At 39.1% G+C, this 14,910-nt stretch overlaps 1 protein-coding gene across 1 annotated transcript in view; it reads right to left on the bottom strand.

Moving 5' to 3' along the window:
- The window catches only part of LOC109060148 (glutamate receptor ionotropic, kainate 5-like), a 54,051-nt gene extending 41,054 nt beyond the window's left edge, over positions 1–12,997 (bottom strand). Inside the window, exons 1-3 of the mRNA XM_042772084.1 lie at positions 12,365–12,997; positions 12,057–12,147; positions 6,931–8,048 (exon numbers count right to left, since the gene is read on the bottom strand). The gene's annotated coding sequence lies outside the window, so the exon portion shown is untranslated. The remainder of the gene's footprint in view (positions 1–6,930; positions 8,049–12,056; positions 12,148–12,364) is intronic.
- Between the last annotated feature and the right edge of the window lie 1,913 nt (positions 12,998–14,910).

Genomic DNA, 14,910 nt, shown 5'->3' with positions numbered 1-14,910 from the left:
ATTTGCACCACTTAACTTGGATTGTCGAACCCTGTGGTCGTGTCCGTAACGTGGTGGGACAGCAGTCTGGGCCTCACGGGGTGGCAAATGTCAATCGATGACGGAGGTCCTCATGCGATCTAGACATGCCCAGCTGTTTGCAATCAAAAAACAGCATACTGTGAACACCAACAACCTGCTTATTAACCTGAGGGGAAAACCGTCAGAACATGGTGTTCAGGAAGAGTCAACTCAAGCATTTGTGACATACGCCTAGACCATTTAACTACTTTAGTAATTTGATGGACAGCTAGACACACACACAATTTTTCTGAAAGCTTATAAACACACAGTGCTGGAAGACCACTGTACTGTTAAAGGATTGTCAGTGGAGGGTTGACTGTATTTTAAAGTGAGACAAAGATGATGAAACATCATTGTGAATGGATTAACAGTACTGCGGTCGGATACTGGAAAGAAAACACACAAGCTCATATCACTTCAAGGAGACTTAATCATGAGGAGAGAGCATACCCTGACCTTGCTGTGAGGCCATAGGCTCTATGAAAGCTGTTAGAATACTCTGACATTTACTCAAGAAAAACCAAAACAGTGCCTCGTATGAAGATGATTCCTCTCGCTCTGAGGAGGAATGATGTTAACTGGATAGTTCACCCAAAATTATGGTTCTGTCATCATTTACTCAACCTTATGTCAAATCTGTATGACTTTCTTTCATGGAACAAAAAGATCAATTTGAAGCACATTCTGGTCGCTGTTCAATAGTTAGAAACTACAAAATTTGAATAATGTGCAGATTCCTCTTTTCCGGACTCACAGAGTTGGAATATTTTTCTAAAAATCTTTGTTTGTGTTCATTTGAAGAAAGAAACTCTCATACATCTGGGATGGCATGAAGGGAGAATTAAAATTTTTGGGTGGAGTATCCCTTTAAGTCAGTTAACTTAAGAACCAGTTAAGCCTGATTTTTAAGAAAATCATTCAGACTGATCTTTTGAACTGGATCAAATGATTCATTAAAAGGATGTGACTCAAAACTTTTATTATGTGACTTTTATTCTCGCTGTTGTCGTTTAGACACTGTGTGTTTCGTTGTGAAAGCAAAACTACTTTGGCCTTCCAAAAGAGGAGACAACTAGAAATCAGTGGTTAAGTTGTATTTACAACACTGTTCCAGAACAGTTCAACCCAAGTTTTCAGATGTGTGCAGCGCATTTTATGGAGGATGAGGACTGTTTTCTGAACCAGTAGCCTGCAATGCGTCACAAAGGCTGTTTTTTATTAAGTGGGACAGTTCCAACTTTGCAAGGACAGTCTCGCGCTTCTGACTCACAGCCTTTAAGTATGTTTTTTTTATATTCAAAGAATTTGCAACTGATGATTCAAACGCTTCAAACGAGTTTTGCGCAGTGTGGAGTAGTGCTTGTTGTTTGTTGTTTCTCAGATCACAAATGCAGACATGGTTTTATGTTTATGCAGTGTGATACGCAATGCGTAAAAAGACAATAAATAGTCATTATAATCAGTAATTATGTCCCCACTGGATGCAACAAATGCCTCGTTTGTAATGGGTTTTATTGGTTTTGTCTCATCGTGCTGGGAGATGGCACCACAGTATGTTAAGGGGCATAACATTTCCGTCACATGCTTGAGGAATTCTACCAATCACAACGCACTGGATAGCCGGCCAATCAGCGTATACATTGCTTTTTTAGAACGATGAGCTTTGTAAAAACGACACATTTCAGAAAGTCGGGGCATAGAGAAGCAACAATATTGTACATTATATGGAAAATATGTGTGTTTTTTTGTACCTTAAACCACATAAACACATTGCATTACACCAAATACACAAAATAATGTTCTTTTTAGCAACATCATATGACCCCTTTAATAGAGGCAAACTGCGACATGTGTACATAGTATCTAATGTAATATATTCCAGCAAACACAGGGACAGTAGCAAACACATCTGAGCATGTGCCCATTGCTCCCGCTGCTTTACTAGAAAGCAAACACAGCTCATGTTTATTTATTAGATGCCAATGCAAGGCACTTCAAAGGACTGTCCAGTCAGAAGCTCCCTGAGACTATGCTCACAGAACCTGCAAATTACTCCTGCCCCTGCCAGGCCCAAAACCACCTGCCAAGACAGTTCCATTAGCTTTTCATTGTTTACCGTAGAGCCTTAAAACAAGTGCAAGGTGAAAACCATCACATGCACAGGTCATATCAAAATTAGATACAACTGAAATGGATGGCTAAATTTATACACCCTAAATTGTGAATGTGCCCAATTTCCAGTGAGAAAAAGTACAGTGAAGGTTGTGCTGGAATGTTGAGTTTTTCCATCTGTGAGATGTCATGGCTTTTCTCTTGATGCTTAATCAGTGAGACATATTGCTTTGGGTCAAAAATGAGAGATAGGTGAACAACCACTGGACACTCTGTCCAACTAAGAAAGTCAGCTTGTGTAATTTAGCCATTAGATTCCACTGTTGAACTGGTGAGTTTTCTCACTGCCTACATAGGCAGCTCCCTTCTATGGCAGCATCTTGACTCAAATGGGATTGCCTTCTCCACAAAGGACACATGCAATATTCCCCACAAGAAAATATATATACAATTCATTTTAATTCAGAAAATCCAAACTGTGCTTATCATCAGAGAGGTATTATCCAATAAACTGCATGCTTAATGTGTTTTTGAATAAAATAACAGGTTTAATTAATGTTATTAATGAAATTTAATATAATTTAATTGACTATTTGACCAAAAATAAAATAAAAGGTATATTATAATGCAGCATAATTAAATACCTTGTAATAGCCTTTGCATAAGAAGAGCATCTAAAGAGAGCTTCAGTTTTTCTAAATCCTAGAAGCTTCACTGTATGATCCACTACCCCACATTTAATTTGCTTTTCAAGCCATTTCCTGCACTTTGTACGGCTTTCCTCTGAGTGGCTTGTCTTATGTAGGCTGAGATGGTTGAGGCCTAACTGCGGAGACGTGAGAACCCGAGTTCACCCAAGCTCTGTGCTCTTATGAGAGAGGGCTGCCATTGATTTTGCAGTGTGAAGGACTAATAAAGATGGATCCTTTTCAGAGAAGGGCTGAAATGAGGGCCTACAGGTAAGAGCCGCAGACAGGCACAGCCACTTGTCCTTAATGGAAGATTGATTTTAATTGTGACACTACCTAATTGTCCCAGTTCTAAACGAATGAAACAGCAAAAAAAAGAAATGGAAATGAAAAGCAGAGGGTGACCACTGTATTTTCTTTAAAGCAACAGCACTTCAAAAGTATTACCATGACTCAGAATGTTTTTTCCCCTCTTCAACATTACATCTTTCTGGAGGGGGTTAAAGGGTATCATTACAGTCATGAAGAAAGCTTTAAAAAGGTCTGAAACAACATCTGCAGTCATTTTCTTTTTCCTTTCCAAAAATGTATACCAGTAAAGGTTGCAATCCCATCTTTGCTCTCAAAAAAATAAAAAATAAAAAAATAATTCTCTCCAATGGTAGTACATAGAACCAAGCATGTTTCTTTTTTTCTTTTATTTAAAGTGCATCCTTGACTTCTGACTGTGACACACTCATACATAAATATTAGAAGCTTAATGGCTAAATGATCGCGAGTGTCGGAGGAAATGAGTTGTAATAAAAGCTTTCGTGCAAATAGCTCAGCAGAGCTTGAGGTTTTATTGCGCTTTCTGAATCAGATCAAAACACTCTCAGAAACTGATCACTTGTTGGGACTCAATAAACAAGTCTACCAATGCTTGAACAAAACAAGACTGTGAAAAATACACTGAGTACTGGTAGCTATACACACGGACACACACATAGAGACCTTCAATTTCCAGAGACAATTGAAAATGTAATTGAAACAGTTTTACCGACATACTGGAATATAATACAAACATTGTTTTTGATTTTGAGTCTACTGTTAGTTTGAAATCATGTAATTTAGACACTTTTTATTCTGTGCATCATCCATCAGCATTTTTCCTTTTATATATTTCATGTGTTATTCTTGGTATTATCATCAATCAAACCAAGTATTTGTTTTATGCTATACTCAGCACATTGTGGCTCGGTACAGCACAACAATGCACTAGAAACTAGTAAATATGCCACACCATTCATCACATTTTGCATACTCACGTGCAGCACGGCATATTATCAACTCAGGAACACGGTGGGCTATAAGAAGGACATGAAAATGCATTCCCCAGTGTCCTTAAAAATCACTGAGCCAGGAGTTTTTTAATCTCTTTCACACATGGACCCAAACACTTATGCACAAATATGCCTGACAAGCTCTTATTTCAGATCAATACAATTGATCCTGCTTCCAGTGGACCAATGAACTAGAACTGATGTCATATTTGTGATGTCGACTTTTCGGTGAGGTCATTACATTCTTGCCATTCACTGTCTAACACTGCACTCAGCAACTGTTGATCTGGGGGGCTTGTGATCTGTGCGCATTTCCGAACAATACATAACTCGAACAAACCTTCAAGGGCTTGAAGAACAAACCACACTAAGCTCCATTCAGTGAAGATCTAGCGATTCTCTCTTCACTGCTGCCAGAAACAGCTCTGCTAGAGATCTCTCTGACATTACAATAAAGCTGTTTTTTCATCCCCGCTGTTGAACCCTTCTCATGTCCTCCTGTGCGACAATCACAGTTTTATTTCCTTGCTTGGCCTTTCCAATTTCAGTGAATATTACTTTGCAGTAGGTTCTCCAAACAGGTAGAAATAAATCTGGTTTATATTGAGGGATATTCTCACTGAATCTTTTTTGGCAGTATTACATAGACATGTATCGGTCCAGGCAGGGCCTCATATTTGAGACACTTAGAAATCCTACTAGCTTTGTAGTTTATTCCAAGTAGGCTACATTCATCTTTTCTATCTGCACACTAATAAGACCAGAATGATCTTCCTGCATTATCTTATAATGGTGTGAACATGTGAAATAATGTAACTTAACTAATAACAATTGGCAGGTTATTACAGGATATGAATGAGGATATTAAGGAGCTGCTGCCTACTGTTAACAAATCTGCAGAGGTTTATTGCTGATCATTTTATTTTAGTGCAGTCTAACCTCTCATAATGGTTTTGGACACCAGTGCCTCTCCCAATATTTGTAGCCCAGACAGAAGTAACAATAGTCCTCTGCCATGGCAACAGAACAGGCTGACGTCAAAGCAGCCGCTGCAGTGTGCATTCAGACTCTGGATAGGTGACAGTAATGTCAATTAAGCATCAGTAACTAAAAAGGCCTTAAAACATGCACATATGTGCACCAGCAACCAAAGATGGACGTCAACCTTGTAAAGTTGGATAGAGCTTGGCTAAAAGCTGTCGTTGTTCACAGAGACATATCCATTATGTCAAAAAGGATTTGCTAAACCTGTGGAGAGCAGTCACACACTGAGGAGATTACATAACGCCTCTAGTTTTCATTTAAAAATATGATGTTAAAGGGATTGTTCACCCAAAAATGAACGTTCTGTCATTATTTACTCACCCACAATGTGATTTCAAACCTCTATGATGTTATGAAGAACAAAAGAACTTTTGAAGAATATTCTGATTACATAGACTATGCGCTTGTCATGTTTTTTGTTGTTGTTGTTGTTGTTGTTTTTAAGCTGTCAAGGAATCAAAAATAAAGCTTAAGCACCATAAAAGCATCATAATATTTATCTGAGCCATAGACTGCAGTGTTCCACCAAATTGCACAGCACAGCTTCAGACAAATTCTGCCTCAAGGTCCTTCTTCACTTTTTCTTTCCTTTCACCTTCTGTCTCTAGTCAGTTGTCCAATCCAATAATAGCAAAAAATGTCCCAAAAAACACTACCTTTCAAAAGTCTGGGGTCAGAATATTTCTTTTTAAAGAAATTAATACTTTTCTTTAGCAAGAACACATAATATTGATTAAAGGTGACAGTAAAGACTTGCAATGTTACAGCAAAATCTGTTTCAAATAAATGCTATTCTTTTGAACTTTGTATTCATAAAATGAATAAATAAATAACATAAATCCTGAAGTTTCTTTATCACATATTCCACAAAAATATTATGTAATTAAAAACTTTTAGCAACACTGATAATACGAAGAAATGTTTCTTGAGCACCAAATCAGCATATTAGAATGATTTCTGAAGATGTGACACTGAATATATTAAAATAGAAAGCCATTTTAAATTTTAATAATATTTCACAATATTTTTGATCAAATAAATGCAGCCTTGGTGAGCATAAGAAACTGACTTCAAATGTTTTGAGCAGTAGCATACATCTCAAATCTCATTCATTTTCTGTGCTCTGCATTCAGTGACGACACATCTAACATCAAATTTAAGGTTATTCTAGTAATTCAGATTCTGCTACACTTTTCTCACATTCCAATCTGGATCCCAAATGCGAACAAGAAGATCAAATAGGTCTATTACATGCCTGCCTACAAAAACCCATAAATGCACTCCATTTACTCAGAAGAGGATATTCAGTCCCGCAGAGCACCGTGGGAAGTGCATACGGTGGGAGTGTGTGCTGATGTTATTCATAGTTCACTGGGCTGTTTAAGGGCACATCCCTATTCGCTTTCAGGTGATGGAGGGAGTCGGATTGTCCCAGTCCTTACACTATGAGGGTTACACAAGAGAAAACAAAACAAACGAGTCTAATGGGCAGTGACAGAGTAAGGTGGGCGTCACAGCGATAAAAAGCTCATATTGTCTGCAAAGCAAAATCACATGTACGATCACTTTAAGCGTGTCAGGTTACATGACCGGCAAAACAAACAACAAGCTTAAAGCCTTTTAAGCCTAAACAACTGTTACAGATTCATTTTAAATGCTCACTTTTGCACATACACTCACAGAGGAATAAAAATACTCACAGAATGAAGCGGACCTCGTCAGGAACAGGATGCCATGGATTGCTGTGGTAACAAGTGAACGCAGTCCTCTGGAGAATCGCAACACGTCTTCTAGGATGACAGGTTGAAAGTCACAGAAATGGAGTGGTGTGGAGAGTCGCAAAGGAGAAGGTATTCCAGCTAGAAATGATCCATCTGAGAGCCCTTCACAAGCTGTGATTCTTATAATAATCCATTTGATGGGACAAAAGTAGTTTTTTTTTTTTTTTTTACAAAGCTCAAGCACTCAGAGGAAAAAGAACTCCACCAATGGGCACCAAAATGGTGACAGAAAATTGAAGTGTCACTGTTATATTTTATTTATTTATTTATTTTGCTGTATCCGTCCCTCTCCCTCTCTCGCTGTTAATGTTGACCCTCCCGGCTCCAGCACAAAAATAGGAGGGAGCGGCAATAATGGCCAATTCTCAGAATTCTGCACTCCAAGAAACAATCACATGCTCCTGCATGCATAGTCGTACACAAACGCACTCTCCTGTGCACACATAGAGGCTTCGGTTATGCATTGCCATCTAGCTGCCTCTTCCTGTCAACCCACGGCACAAGTTCTCATCCATTGCTACACAGGCCTTCTAAGTCTCCAACTCAAATGCTCCAAGACCAGTCAGCACTTTTACCCTGCTTTCCTCACACTACCTTACACATTGTTACTTTTAGTTTCACAGAGAATTGTTCCTTAGGCCCACCTGCCACATTTGATGAAGGGGAGCATCGACTTGAGCAAAGAAACTAGAAAATATTCAAAACATATAGTGAAAGATATAAAATCTCAGAGCAAAAATCCTCCAGAGCTCAAGTGTCTGGAAGGATGAACTGATTATGGAGCCCAGCGCTCACACGCTGTTCTCCAGCACCCTCATCAATCCAGCTATCCCTCTAATTCCCACGGCTCCTCCCTTCAGGAGTTCAGGAATGAGCTTTGGCACGCCACACACTCCCTCTCTCCTAGGAACAGCACCTCTTGGAAGTAGGCAGGTCGAGTTATGGCTGCTCCGACGGCCGTGGAAGCAAACAGAGCCGGAGATGACACCAGAGAGAATTTCCTCATCAGAGTCTCGTGGCCTTGCGTTGCTTAAAACCTGAGGAAAAACAGTGAGAAATATTCATGATCAATTATTCATAATGCTGTAGTACAGACGGCAACCTTCAATACTGATATGACTGTTCTACTACAAGGGAGTTTTAAAATACTATACTGATTTTTCTGAACTAAAACCACAATCTTATTATAGTACCTCCCGGCTCACATTATATTTTCACAATAGCAATTCAGTCACACCGTGCATTTATATTACAGTCTATAACAGCGAGTGTACTGTGTCAATGTAATTAATGTAATGTTATTGAATGGATGTGCTCAAACGTGACAAGTCCATTACATTGCAATCAATATCCAATCAAAACTCAGCCTCATTATCATTCAATAAAACCAGTGAAGTACTGTATCATGACTGAACTGACATTAGCTAATGATGTCTAACTATGAATGTCAGGGACAAATAGTCATGTGTAAAACTATTTGCTTCCTTAATGGATGTTCCTGCTGTTATTGTGAATTTTTCATTGTAGCACATTATTCCAAAAAAAAAAAAAAAAAAAAAAAAAGGTCTTTAGTAAGTAATAACTTATAAATCTTTAACCCAAAAGAAAAGTCTTTCTTTTGCTGTTGATGTGACTTAGGCCACACAGGCAACTGGATATATTAATCAATAGCCTCAAAACTAGTTAAGCATTGTTTAAGCAAACTAGCATTCAAAGTTGGCTTTATTCTTATATCTAATGTACTTTTCATGATCCAAAAATTTGCTGTTGGATTAAATGAATTTTCACCCTATACTTTTGCACATTGAATATCAGGTTTCACTCAAAAAAAAAAAAAAAAATCATTTTAAAAATGAAAAATGGGTTGTGAATAATATTTAATTTGTTATACATGCTGTAAAGTACTGGCATATTCAAATTAGACTGAATATTTACCAAGGCTGCAAACAAACACACAACAGACAAGGGATTTGTAGCAGATTCATCTGGACCTGGCCATGGGTTCCCAGAATGACTAATTGTAGATGGTTGTGTCAAATAACAGCCTCATCAAAGCGTAAAAGTCTCTGGTGAGACGGACTGTTCTATAAATATGAAAGGAAAAGGTAATTAAAGGTGGATCCCAGGCGTGGAGCTGTTCTATCCAGATTCTTATTTCCATACAATTCTCCATGTCACGCTTTGATTATGAGGGTGTCTCGCTCATCAGCAGGACTGATATAAAGGGGAGGAGGAAGAGAGGAGAGGGGTGAAGGGAGACAAAAAAGAGTGATGAGAGACAGGACAGGAAGTGACATGGATGGTGGCAGAGTGAGAATGAGACTTAAAAAAGGACTGCATTAAAGAGATATGCTCAGTTAGAGAAAAAAAAAGAGGACAGGAGAGGCCACAGAGAGGTGTAGAGACAACGAGTGAGAGAAGAGAGAGACAGAGGGACAGTGAGAGAAGAGTAGAAACAGAATAAAAGAATAACTACTAGGGAGGTCAGTTATGCAGCTCTTGCAGCAAAATTCATATTTGAACGGCACACCCTCAGAAACCAATTACAGATTTAACCCATAAAGTGCAGGAACATAAAAAATTATATTCATAACTAAAACTTAAATTAAAATAATGTAAAATAACAGTATGTATCTCCCATGAAAATACCGTAAAAACATATTAACATTTACCTCAAAGTCAGCAAAAGCATGCTGCCTTGTTACTTTTAAGTTAAAAATGATGTTACTCCAAGTAACTTTACTTGAGTATTTGCAAGCACTTTCAATGGTTTCAAAAAAAAAAGAAATAAAGAAAAAAAAAAGTGAACCCACTCCTCATTCCACATAATTGAATGATACCTATTAGTAGATTTCAAGGGTAAAAGGGCCCATTGTCTAGTGCCAATAGTGTATTGATGTACAGAGCACATCTCACATAGAAGACACTTTGAAAGCAAGCAGCTTTCTGTTGGTCAGTGTGCCAAATCCATGAATTTTGTGTGGATTCCTACTGATATAGCTGGATTTCAACTGCGAAATTCACTGAAAAACTGTAAAAGTGACCACATTATGTCCCATTAATGGGTGGGTTATTTTGACTTGGCCAGGAAGCAACCACCTAGCAACCACCCAGAACACGCTAGCAACCACGCAACAATATAAAACACCTATTAAAAAGATCTCAGAAACCAAAAAGCAATGCCCTGGCAACCACCTAGATTGTGGCGGTGAGTTTGGCATGGAAAATTAATTAATTTAAAATTTATATTTTAGCAAAATAATCATGCAAATAAAGTATTTTTAAATTGACAGCTGAAATTGAAAAATTCACAAAAGGATGACAGAGGAAGGGAAGAGACGGACAGAGTGAAGAGAAATGAGAGGGGATCACTGTGAGGGGTTACAGTCCTGACATTGGTGTCACTCTTACTTATAACACATGTCACTCTCAGGAGTGTCTTACTCAAGTCTGCCTCTTTTCTTCTCTATTTCCATCCCTTCCTTCCATTCTTTGGACCAGCCATCCCGCCAGCCCTCCTGCTCTCTCACTCCTTCTACCAACACAGACAAGTCATTCTTCATGCTCACAAAACTATATGCACAGGCCTGAAGGCCTACTGACTCACAAACCTTGTAAAATGTTAATAAGGCTAGAAGGGGTGGGGGGAGATGCAGGAGAAGATGGACACTAAAATATGATCAGGCCTGAATCGTGACCTTTTAAAGCTTTCTAAAACACTACTGATCAATACACAACCATCTACACACAAATACTCTCATGGGAGCATTTAGCATGTTAGCACACTGTCACTAGTGTGAGAGTGAGCAGGTGAGATCTGGTGGGGTGTCTGTGTGTGTGTATCAGGTGGGAAGACACAGAGACAAAAGGGTCAATATCTGGATTCATGTAATGTGAGAAATCCACATCTGAGGCACTAGACAAGAGCTGCAATGTTCTCTTCACACACACACACACACACACAACTGAAAATGTGAAAAAGACTGAAGTTACACGTGAGTGAGTGAGTGAGCTGGATCTGGCTGTTAACAGTGAGCAACAGTGTCCACCACACAGATATAACACACACACACACACACACACACACACACACACACAAACAGCAGCAGTGCCAATGTGTGCAACAGGAAAGATTTCTGCCTTCTCCCTGAATATAAACTAACTATGGAAAATCACTGCACAAATCATCTTCTTAACCAGTATCTTTGTCTTGTTTTAAGGATCTAAACAATCTTAAAAGAAGATAAATTTACTTGAGAAACAAAACTATTTTTGAATCACATTTATTTTTCTTACCCAATGGACCCCATGTTTTATGCTAAAGTCTCATTAAATCGTGATGGATTTACATAAAAAAAAATCTTGGAAAATATTGGTGGGGGGGTGTCAAATGTAACAATTTAATTAGGTTTATGCTTAAATCAAGATTTTAAAAATTAACAAGAATACCAATTAAAAATGTATTACACTTACACATATATTTGATGTTGTTTTAAGCATAAATATATAACATTTATTGAAATATATGTTTAAAAAAAGAAACCAAATGCCAGGGGGGTAAAGAAACCTACTTCAAGATATATTCTCTGAAAACAGATTTTGTAATATTTAACAAAACAATTAAAACATTTAAACAAATCTTGATTTAGATCTTTTTCCTAGAAAGCCAGATAAAATACTGATTAAGAAAATGAATATATCCAGTGTACTAATGAAGAAAGAATCGGGATAGTTGAGAGGAGAGGGGCATCCGATACAATTTCTTTCAAATGTGGCAGTAGAAGAAGATAGTCACCTCTCTCTGACTCAGACTAGAGGATGGAGGAAGAATAAAAAATAGGGAGATCAGAAACAGGGGAAGAGGGGTGAAAATCTGAACGGTGCACTGAGATTTAACGAAACCGCAAATGAGAAATTCATCAAGAGTGATGCCAGAGGACATCTGACAGGGATGACAGAGATGAAGCAAAAAAGAGAGGACTTCAGAGAGATCTAGAGGAAAACCAGAGGGCTAGAGAGAGCGTGAGAGGCTGTTGAAAACTCACCCCTGTGTGAGAGTGGTCCTCCTCAGGTTAACACAATCCCTGCTCTGTGGAGCCATTCTGAGCAGAGCCTGTTTGGAGCACTGCACACTGTCTACAGAATACCAATCACACACCGGCAACACACACACACACACACACACACCGGCAACACACACACACAGAGAGAGAGTCAGCGGCATGACAATACTCTTTCACTCAGTGTTTCAAAAGCAAGCCACCACAACACTGTAGATGTGCTTTATGAGCTGTGAATGAAATGGTCATAATGGAATAAGCTGTGGAACACAAACATACACACAGATACACACGGTGAGACGCAGTTCCAATGACGACCTCAAGTGATGAGGGACAACAGGCCGATCTGCTCAGGAACTGGAGATGAGAGGATCGTGTGAAGCTCCTCTGGTGCGCCTCCTCTTTTCCTTCTCACACACTCTCTTCAGCGTCGAGCATCAAGAGGCTCTGTAATGTTTCTCTTCCACCCTCTGTCCTTTTCTCCTTTGCTTTCCTTTCTTTTTCAAGTCCCAGACAATGTTCATAGCTGTAATTCCAAAGCACAGCAGTGCAAGCTGCATTCACTCTGACTCCAAACCCCCTCCCTTCCTCATATGCGCTCCCTCTCTTTCTCTCTCTCTCTCTCTCTCTCTCCCTCTCTCTCTCTCAGCTCATTGTATCCCCATACCTCCTCTGCTCTCCCTCCAATCCAATCAGGTCTCACTCCTTCTCTCGCTGCTCCTTCCTATACCCCTTTTCTCCTTCTCTCTCACTCCTCCTCCTCCTCCTCCTTTTTCAAAGGCAAATATCAGCAAGCATCATTGAATCACTAGCTTCTCAGACAATCATTCAGATAAGTGAAGAAAACCGTCACAAACGTAAAACACTTGACGTGCCTTTACGCAGCAGCACACGCCAGGTAGCAGACGTCATGCTACCAACTCAAAATACACACGTATTGATAGTATTTGTATACAGAACAAGCTGATAAGCTAACACAGGTTATACGTCTTCTAAAATTAATTTAAAACTACAGTTTCTCTCATATAACTTAATATAGTTAAGTTAAATATATATAACTTAATATATAAATAATATAATAACTTAACATTAATAATCTCTATATATATATTTCTGTTAATTATATTAATGGCAAATATATATTAATTTGACTTAGATATATTATCTATATATTATTATTATATGTATTTTATTTTACCATTATTTGACACAAACAGAAAAAAGAACAAGCTATTTCATTGACAGTCAGATTCCACAAGTGCACTGAAAATACTTATCCTAACAATTAACTTCTAATTATTTGCTAAACATGCAAGTTGTGTCTCTTTAAGGGTTTGTCATGTGCACCTTCTGTTAAGCAGGAGTCCCATTCACTGCAGCCCTGTTTGTCTACACACTGGAGAATCATCCCGCCCTTTCCCTCTCTCTCTTTCCGTGAAACAGCTAAATATGCATTCAACAGCTGTCTCTCCACCTCTGCTCTGCTCCGCAGCCTCATCAGCACAGAATCCCCTTTTGATGCAACAGAACACAGACTCTTCAATAAGACTCGAGTCACAAATCTTGCGCTGGGATGACGGCGTTTCAAAGCCTTGTGCTCAATACCTGTAACCGATGGTAAATCCTTGAATACGACCCTCATTTCCATACAATTTCCTTGTTATTCTTACAGAGACAAGCAGAAACCCAAGGGTACAAGGCTGAGAGAGAGAGAGAGAGAAGGGACTGAATGGGAGGGGAAGGAGGGACACATGGAAAAGGAGGAGGAATGATTGTGAATGGGAAGAGGGATGAGGGAATGGAGGTGGGATAGGGAGAAGGAGGGAATGGGAAAAGGAGAGAGAAAGAGAGAATTGACATTCAGCCTGTGAACTGTGCCTCACTGGTGGAATAATGATTAGCTACTCAGTATTCCAGTCACACAGCCTCTACAATAAATGGGGGGGAAAGAGGGGGAGCAAGAGAGGGAGAGAGAAAGAGAGAGAGAGATGGTATAGCGGTGTAACAAGAAGGACCAGCAGACGAAGAGCGTGTGTGAAAGAGAACGTGAGAGAAATAGACCCGACTAGACCAGATAAGCATGACAAAGCTTTCAACAGGAGTCTGTGCACACATACAGCCATTTCAAAAACACACATGAGCATAATATGGCATTTTCAAGCACCGCCGAAGCCGGTATATGATAGCTCTATTAGCATATCCGCACTTCATTCATCACGTTTAGCCTCTCTCACGCTCTCAAAAACACAAAGATGAAGGGTCAGAACAATCCATGAGGGCCAAAGCTTCCTTTCCATATACAAACAAGCTCATGGGTCTCTTCTGTTAATGAATATAGCTCGACCAGCATCACACATACACGCACTGCAGTGCAGATATAGCACACACACATACATAGAGGGGCAACACACAAGGGGAACACTCTGTCAAAGTCACAGTAGGTGCAGCTACCTCAGCAAAGAGACAGATGCAGAAGAAAGAGAGGACGTATGTGCACACACACACACACATCACAAAAGCATGCAGCATCTTCCAAATATCTTTTAAATATCATTTAAACACAAAACCAATCTCATTGCATCAAAGTCGCTCACTGAACAAGTAAAACAGATGTAGAAGAATCAGAGTCAGACATTTGCGGTCCGTCTATACCAGACACTTGTAGTCTGTACTCACTGGTGTATTGTAAGGTCAGCAGGTTTCAGCTCAGCACTGAATATGCAGCCTCACGGCTTGTACTCATGGGTAGATATTTATAGAATTTACTAGATAAAAAAATATAAAGGATAAGGTGTTTTATTCTTCAAGGCTTATTGACTAAGAAAATTACACAGCCTGT

This window comes from Cyprinus carpio, chromosome A16 (assembly GCF_018340385.1).
Source record: "Cyprinus carpio isolate SPL01 chromosome A16, ASM1834038v1, whole genome shotgun sequence".
NCBI classification, from domain to species: domain Eukaryota; kingdom Metazoa; phylum Chordata; class Actinopteri; order Cypriniformes; family Cyprinidae; genus Cyprinus; species Cyprinus carpio.
Note: the sequence above shows the minus strand (reverse complement) of the source record. Positions and strands in the feature narration are given on the sequence as shown.